This window comes from Muscardinus avellanarius, assembly GCF_963383645.1.
Source record: "Muscardinus avellanarius genome assembly, chromosome: 4".
Lineage (NCBI taxonomy): Eukaryota > Metazoa > Chordata > Mammalia > Rodentia > Gliridae > Muscardinus > Muscardinus avellanarius.
In genome coordinates, this window is record NC_137789.1 from 8457851 (window position 1) to 8465153 (window position 7303).

The window sequence follows — 7303 nt, forward strand, 5'->3', positions numbered from 1 at the left end:
GGGATTTCCTGACACTCACCATAGAGCCTCATCCTCCTCACACGTGAGGATGCTCTGGGTCAAATGAAGTGACCACCAGGCCCCTCGGGGCCCGGCCTGCCATCTCGGGATTCTTTTGCTTTTAGGAAAATGCACTTTCAGTCCCTACCTCCCCTCCTGAGGAGGAGAGGTGGATGGAATAAAAGCATTACCTGTTTGTCTTCACCTGTTCCTTGCTGGGGGGATGGATTGCATTCTCCTGCCCAAGTCCAAATCTGGGTGGGCCCCTCCCAGAACCCCTCACTTGAGACCAAGGCCCTGATACTGCCCCTGGGTGACACTGTTTCTCTGGGAAGAGCTCAGCTTGGCTGCGGGGCCCTTTCTGGGGTTGATGATCTTCCGTTTTTCTGGCTGTCTGGCCTCTGATTCGCTGCCAACGGAGAGAGGTAGCAATGCCCCTTTTCCACTCTGTCTGGGAAGAGTTAGGGACTGATATCAGAAACCTGTGACACTAATTAAGATCTCTGGGCTGGTGTCCTGGTAAATTCCCTACAAGGTGGGGGACGCCAGGGTAGTGCTGCTCACCCTGGGGTCTGTTGATGTCTCCTGGTCACCTGGCTCACCGGGGTCCCGGCTGTGTGCTCTGAGAAGTCTTCCTGCCGAATGGCATTCAGGGTCACAGTCACATGGATAGGCAGTTACCACTGCCCTGTTGAAGGGGGCCGTTCCTGATATGCCTTGGCCTTCCCCATGGGGCCCAGACCATCTGAGGTGCTCCAAACTGCTGTTCTCAGCCAGGAGAAAGTACCTTTGCCCGAAGAAGGGAGCCAGGAAATGCTTCCTGCCCTCGGAGGAAGGGGAGGAAGGAAGGGCCCTCGCAGAGAGGAGTTAGAGGAAGCTTCCTATTGGCCTGGATGGGGCCTTCAGACCCACATGGGCCTCCTGCCTGCAGGCATTGGGGTGGGGGATGTGCAAAGGGAATTCCAAAGAGCTGTAGAGGAGCCAGCCTCTGAGGTAGGGGCTGGGCGGTGGGCTGAGAGTGTTTTTATTTAGCTGGTGTGGCTCCAGATGGAAAGGCGGGATGATTTGCCAGAGCTGACCTCAGGAGGGCAGGGATGGCGGATGGCAGAGGTCACTTCTGTTCAGTGAGCCCCAGGGAGGTGGTGGCTCTTGGTGAACCTGGGAGGGTTCAGGAAGAGACTGTGAGGAGCACTGTGGTGTCAGTGCTGGTAGCTATGTGTCTCGGTGGGAGGCAGGGCACTGGAGATCCAGCCCAGCTCTCCCTTCCCCTCGGAGTGGCCTGGCCACATTACTGGCCCTCCCTGAGTTCCAGTTTACTCACCTCTGAAGCAGGTCTGAGGATAATTGCCAACTCCACGGATTATTGACAGAATTAACTGAGCAAAGCCCCAGAAGCCATTAGCAGAGTACCTCCCCATACTCTGTAAATACCGGTTATTATTTGTACTCCTAGCAATGGAGGCATAAGCAGGAGTGGTCCTTCCAAGGACCCTCAGCGGGGTAGTGATCAGTGGGAGAGACGTGACACGTGACTGGAGACTCCTTGAGTACTGGTGCTCAGCCGAGGCTGCAGGGAGGAGCCCACTCTTCCGTGGCACACAAGTTATAGCTGGAAGCCTAGACGTGGGAGGCTGAGGAACCGCCAGGGGTCCTGTTGGCCAGGCCCGGGGGCCAGTGGGCTTTCTAGGCTTTCTTCCTGGGCAGCTTCCCTAAGGCTTGTGGCACATCCAGGAACTATAAGATGCAGCTTCTAGCCAGGTGTGGTGGTGCGAACCTGTTATCTCAGTATTAGGAAGCTCTGATAGGAAGATGGTGGTTCCAGCAAATTCGTGACACTGTTTCCAAATAAAAACTAAAAAGGGCTGAGAGTTCAGCTCAGTGGCAGGACCCCTGGGTTCTACCCAAAGTACCACACACACACACACCAAAAAAAAAAAAAAAGCAACTTCTTTCTGTCCTCCCCTCAGGTTTTAATTTCCTGTATTGTTGTTTTGTTTTGAGTGTGTGTGTGTGTGTGTGGTTCTAGGGCTTGAACTCAGAGGCACTCTGCCTCTGCCCCTGACCTTTTCATTTTTTCTTACTTTGAGGCAGGATTTTACCAAGTTGCTCAAGTTGGCCTTGAATTTGTGATCCTCCTCAGCCCCCCGAGTGGCTGGGGTTTCAGGCATCTGCCACCAGGCTACACCTTCCTAATTCATAACATGCCCGGTGCCCACCTTGTGCCACATGTCATACGAGACCCTTTTGGGTGTCATGGGATCAAGTTTTCTCACCACCTGCGTCTTCACAAGCTGCAGACAGAGGGGCTCCCACAGCGCTGGGAGCACTGGTCTTATGCCAGTGCTGTGACACTCCGGCCGTTACAGTGCCAGGAAGGCAGGTGCTGTGTGAAATGCGTTCTACTGGTGAGAATGTTGGCACAGAGAGGTGAGTGACTCGTTTATGGTCACACAAGAGGTGGCAGAAAGCAGGGCACGCTTGTAATCCCAGCACTTGGGAGGCTGAGACAGGAGTATCGTGGTTCGCAGACAGCCCCAGCTACTCAGTAAGGCCCTTTGCAACTCAGTGAGACCCTGTTTTGAAATAAAGAATAAAAAGAAAAATAAGACTTGGGGTGTAGCTCAGAGGTAGAATGCCCCTGGGCTCCATCCCCAGTACCGCAAAAAAAAAAAAAAAAAAAAAAAAAAAAAAAGGCAGAACCAGAAATTGAGCCCGGGGAAGATCTGCACAACGTGCTCCCTGTCAATCCTCCTTCCATTTTTTTTTTACAGGAGAGAAGGTAGTGGCTATGGGTAAGTGGCCCACCTGTGGTGACACTCGCGGCTGCATAGTCGTGCGCCCGGAGCCGAGTGTGGGTGGCTGGCCATGTCTTTGGGTGATCTCCGCGCTCCCTGGATGGTGCTGCCTTCTGTGGCCACCTGCCCCGAAGCTAGGAAGGCAGAGCAGGGGTGGGGTGGGGGCAAGATCATGTTGGCGGGCTGGGGTTAGAGGCGAGGTTGGCTATGTGAAGCTAAGGCAAGAACAAGTGTGAGCAGGAGACAGGGAAAGAGCAGGAGGCCCAGGGCCAGCCTGAGGCCAGAGGCAGAGGGGAGCCACAGAGCGCCTGGCCATACCAGGAGGAGGCTGAGGGCAGCGTTCAGCCAGCCTGGCCGGCTAGGGCCCTGGCTCTTCCATGTGTACTGGCCGTCCCTCTGCAGCCTGGCCTCCCTGCCCAGGGTCCTGCCTGCTAATGAAGGGACAAGGCCAGGCTTTGAATAGAGGGGACCTCTCAGAGGGTGTGTGACTTTGGACAAATCTCATACCTCTCCCTCATTCGTCCAGTAGAGGTGACAAAATAATTACTAAAGATGTGAGCAGCCCCCTGTGCACCTAGACCTCCTCAATGAGCTGTCTGTGCATCCATCATTCTGCATTCAGTTTTTAGGACAGCCCTGGAAGTGGTGGGCATGCACACACTCTGCAGATGGTTCATAAAATACCCCAGAGTTGAGATCAGCAGATATCCTGTTTGATGAGCTTGGGGTTGTTTTGGGGAGGGCGGGTCCCGGCAGTGCTCACACATAGACTTGATCTTCACCTGGCCAAGCAGCAACAAGTCTGGAATGCGTTGGTTGCTCTGAGTTTTGTGGGGTTTTTTTTTTTTTTTTTTTTTTTTTTTTGAGGAGACTGACTCATTTTTCAAACCGTATCTACAGGTCTAATTTAGCCAATTAATTTTTCTTGTAATAAGTATTTGAAATTCATTAGTTGCTGTCATTGGTTATTTTCCCCTTGTCCTTCTGTCCCATTTTCAAGGCTAGAGAAGAAAGACCCTTTAGTTCCAAATCCAGCTCCTCGCCCCACCCCTTTTAAAATTTCAGAACAAACTGTCCACCCTGCCCTTGGAAGAGCTCCAGCTTAGAGTCATCCTCTCCCAGTGGTAATAGTTCTAAGTCATAGCAGGAAGTCTTTGGGAATCAATTAAGTAGACTAATACTTTGCTGGAGAAAACAGAAAAAAAATATGCATGTGGGATTGAGGGGGGGGTGGGGTGTGGCTTAATTTACCATGCATCACAAAATTTTCTAAGTAAATTATTTTCAAGTCAACTCGGCCTTTCTCTTAGCCATGACAGGGCCACGTTTGGGTTTGATTTAAGAAGCTCTAATCTATCACTGTCACCGTTCCTGCCGTAATTTAAGGCTTCGGTGGTTCGCCGTAGATAACAGTTTTTACACTTCCTGCAGGCTAAGAAGGCAGTGACGGCTCGGTATATTAACCAGCACAAGGCAGACAAAAGGGAACAGAAAGGTCTGTGTAGACAGAGGCTGTGTCAGCCAGAGTTCCCTGGGGGTACCAGACCTGGGTGGGGGGCTTGCTGCCTCCTCTGCTTCTAGGCCTTGGTCCTACCATCCTGCACCTCTCTCTTAAGCATCTACACCAGATCCGTGGGTCATGAACAGATGCCCCCGACAGCAGCCCTATCTTTGGGGTGTTTATGAGGGGCAGGAGAAACTGGTAAGAAGCCACTAGTGGCAAGCTCCCCAGGTGTCTCGGCACTGTGCCTCCACAGCCCAAATCTAGGGGGCCTGCGCGGGGGATGCTCACCGCACATCAGCACCTCAAGGTCTCTGCATGTTCCCTAGTCCTGAGCGGAGTCCACCTGTCTGGAACTCTCTCAACCATCACATGGTGCTTTGCAGAGGAGAACTGAGCGTGACTGGCTCTCTGTGTATGCGGTCAGACCCCCCCTTCCTGAGTCGTGGTCTCATCTTGAGGTCATTGGGGGTTGCTCTTGAAGGGATTGTGGGATTTCACCCCTCCTCCTTCCTCCTATTTTTGTTTCCTGTCAACCAATTTTTTCCACCACATCCACCTATCATGATGTACTGCTTGGCCACAGGCCCCAAACTGTGAGACAACGTGAACCTTTTCTCTTATAAGTTAATTATCTCAGGTATTTCGTTATAGTGGCAGAAAGCTGACTGACACACTGGTGAGGCCTTCTCTCCTCCTGGTGCCTTCTAACTGCATCCTTCTGTGGCAGAAGGGAGAGACCAGTTCCCTCTAGCCTCATCTATAAGACCCTAAACCTATCTGGAGCCCGGACACTCCACTACCTAATCACCTCCTAATATCACCACTTCATCGGTTAAAATTTCACAGGTGAATTTTGGAGGGACATAAATATTCAGACGTCAGCAGTCAGTTACTTCCAAAGAAGCCTCAGAGTTTGGGAGTGCAAGAAAGGATGCCTTCCTTTGTAGGCATCTGAGGAGCAGTGCAAGGGTGGTGTGAAGGCAGAGTGGAGGCTGTGAACCCAGGTGCACAGGGTCAGGGCTGAGTCTGGGGACCGTCATGCCACTTCCTGCTATAGGCCAGCAACCGGGCTCAGGGACAGACTCCTCCTGGGGCACCGAGCGAGCAAGTCTGGGAGATGCTCCTGCCTACCCGCTGGTAAGGCCTGTACCCCAAGGAGACTGAGCATCCACCGCAGCCCGGGAAGGCTGGTCCCTTTCATTCCCTCCTCTTGTGGCAGCCTTTGCTGTAGCTGACCTCACCACCCAGTCACTCTGTCAGAAGAGACAGGAGGGGCACCTGGAAGGGGTGCTGCAAAGCCACCCCCACTGCAAGCAAAGGCCCCTGCTGCTGAGGGGGCTCCCGCTATCTCCTCTCCAGTGTCACTTAGATGTTGGGAGCCCCACAGATTGCAGAAGGAAGGCATCCTTAACCTTGGGCACTGCGGGACTGAAAGTCCGTCCCTAGTCCCGCTAGACCTTAGAACCTGCCCCAAAGGACTTGTCTATGCAGTAAGAAGAGCCTCTACTGTGTAACCTTCATTCTTCTCTGTCCTCGTCCATCCTTTGTATGTCTCTAAAGTGGAGAGGTGGATACCGATCTGACCCCTTAGGACCAAGAAATACACATTGTGCTCTGGCAGAGAATAAGCACAACACAGAAATCACCTGGATCTCAATCCTGGAGCAGGCTACTTACTTCAGATGGGGGCTGATCAGGGGAGGGCCGGTACCCACCATGCTCAGGAGGGGATGCTCCAACCCACTCAAAGTTTCCACACCTCAAGAGTTAACATATAACATATCTTCTGGAACTGTTTCTAGGTTGTTGCAGTTGTGGGGATGGAGCGTGGCCTAGCCTGTGCAACTGGGGGAGTTGCTGTACTCCTAAACCCTCTGACTGTCCAGTGCCTGCCTGGTGCAAGGGTGGCACACACCCAGCCGCAGCTCCTTCTACCAGTGCTCAGCAGAGATCACATCCATGCAAGGCCAGGCAGGGTGATGCTCAGGACCCAAGGTACAGTCCTTGTTCATCCCGTCCAGTTCAGCTGGACAATGTTTGTCCTACCTTCCTGAGGCCTAAAGCTTCTGCCAGACCCAGATCTGCCACCCAACCCCAGGGGTCAGAGGGAAGGCCTGGAGGACACTGTGGTTGGGGATTATTATGGGATAAAGGGGAGGGGGGAACCACCCCATAGATGGAAGCCAGTACGCTGGCACACTGGCCCCTGAGCCTCAGAGTGAGTGCAGTTCTCCACTGTGTAGGGCCGCTGAACCCTCTGTGGGGTTTGAATGAAAGTGAGAGATCTACCGTCCAGGACGATGAGCATTCACACAAAACTTGAGGCAGTTGCAGGGTCCCCAAGTTAAGAATCCTCGATGGCATTTGAATTAGTCGTGCAGACAAGGGCAACCCATTTACGCTGCCAGTGCCCCCTGTGTAATAAAGGGTGATGAGGAGTGTTTGCGAAGTCATCGGCCCTCTGCAAGGGAATGTGCCTATGTCCTCAAAGGTAGCTTGTCACCCATTTCTGAGAGGCAGAAATCACCCATTTTCCAGAGGCAGTCACTGGAGTGACCATTGAAAACGACAGCCCTTCCTGTCAAGACAGAGGTGAGATAGAAGGGGCTGGCGTTGGCCACTGTCTGATATTGCCCCTGCCCGTGTGTGACCCTGAGCGTTCCCTCTGAGGAGATGTCTGGGCCTCAGTTTCCTGCTCTGGGTAGAGGGAGGTGGGTGCAGAGTTCTCCTGGTGGCTCCTTTCCCTTCTGATAGTCTAGGTCGGGATCTGAGTTAAAGAGCTACAACTGCATCAGCTTCAGTGGCTTTGAAATTCTTTTGATGCAGCTCTCAGCCATCAGAAAGAAGACTTCCCCTTATTATTGTAAGGGGAAGATCCTTTAATTAAATTGCTGGGAAATTAGAAAGATTGAGTGATTGAAGCAGGGGGAGGCCGAAGCTCTCTGTGAATTAATTATGCTGCTTCTCTGCTCGCAGCTCCCCATGACCAGGGCTGCCAGGGGCC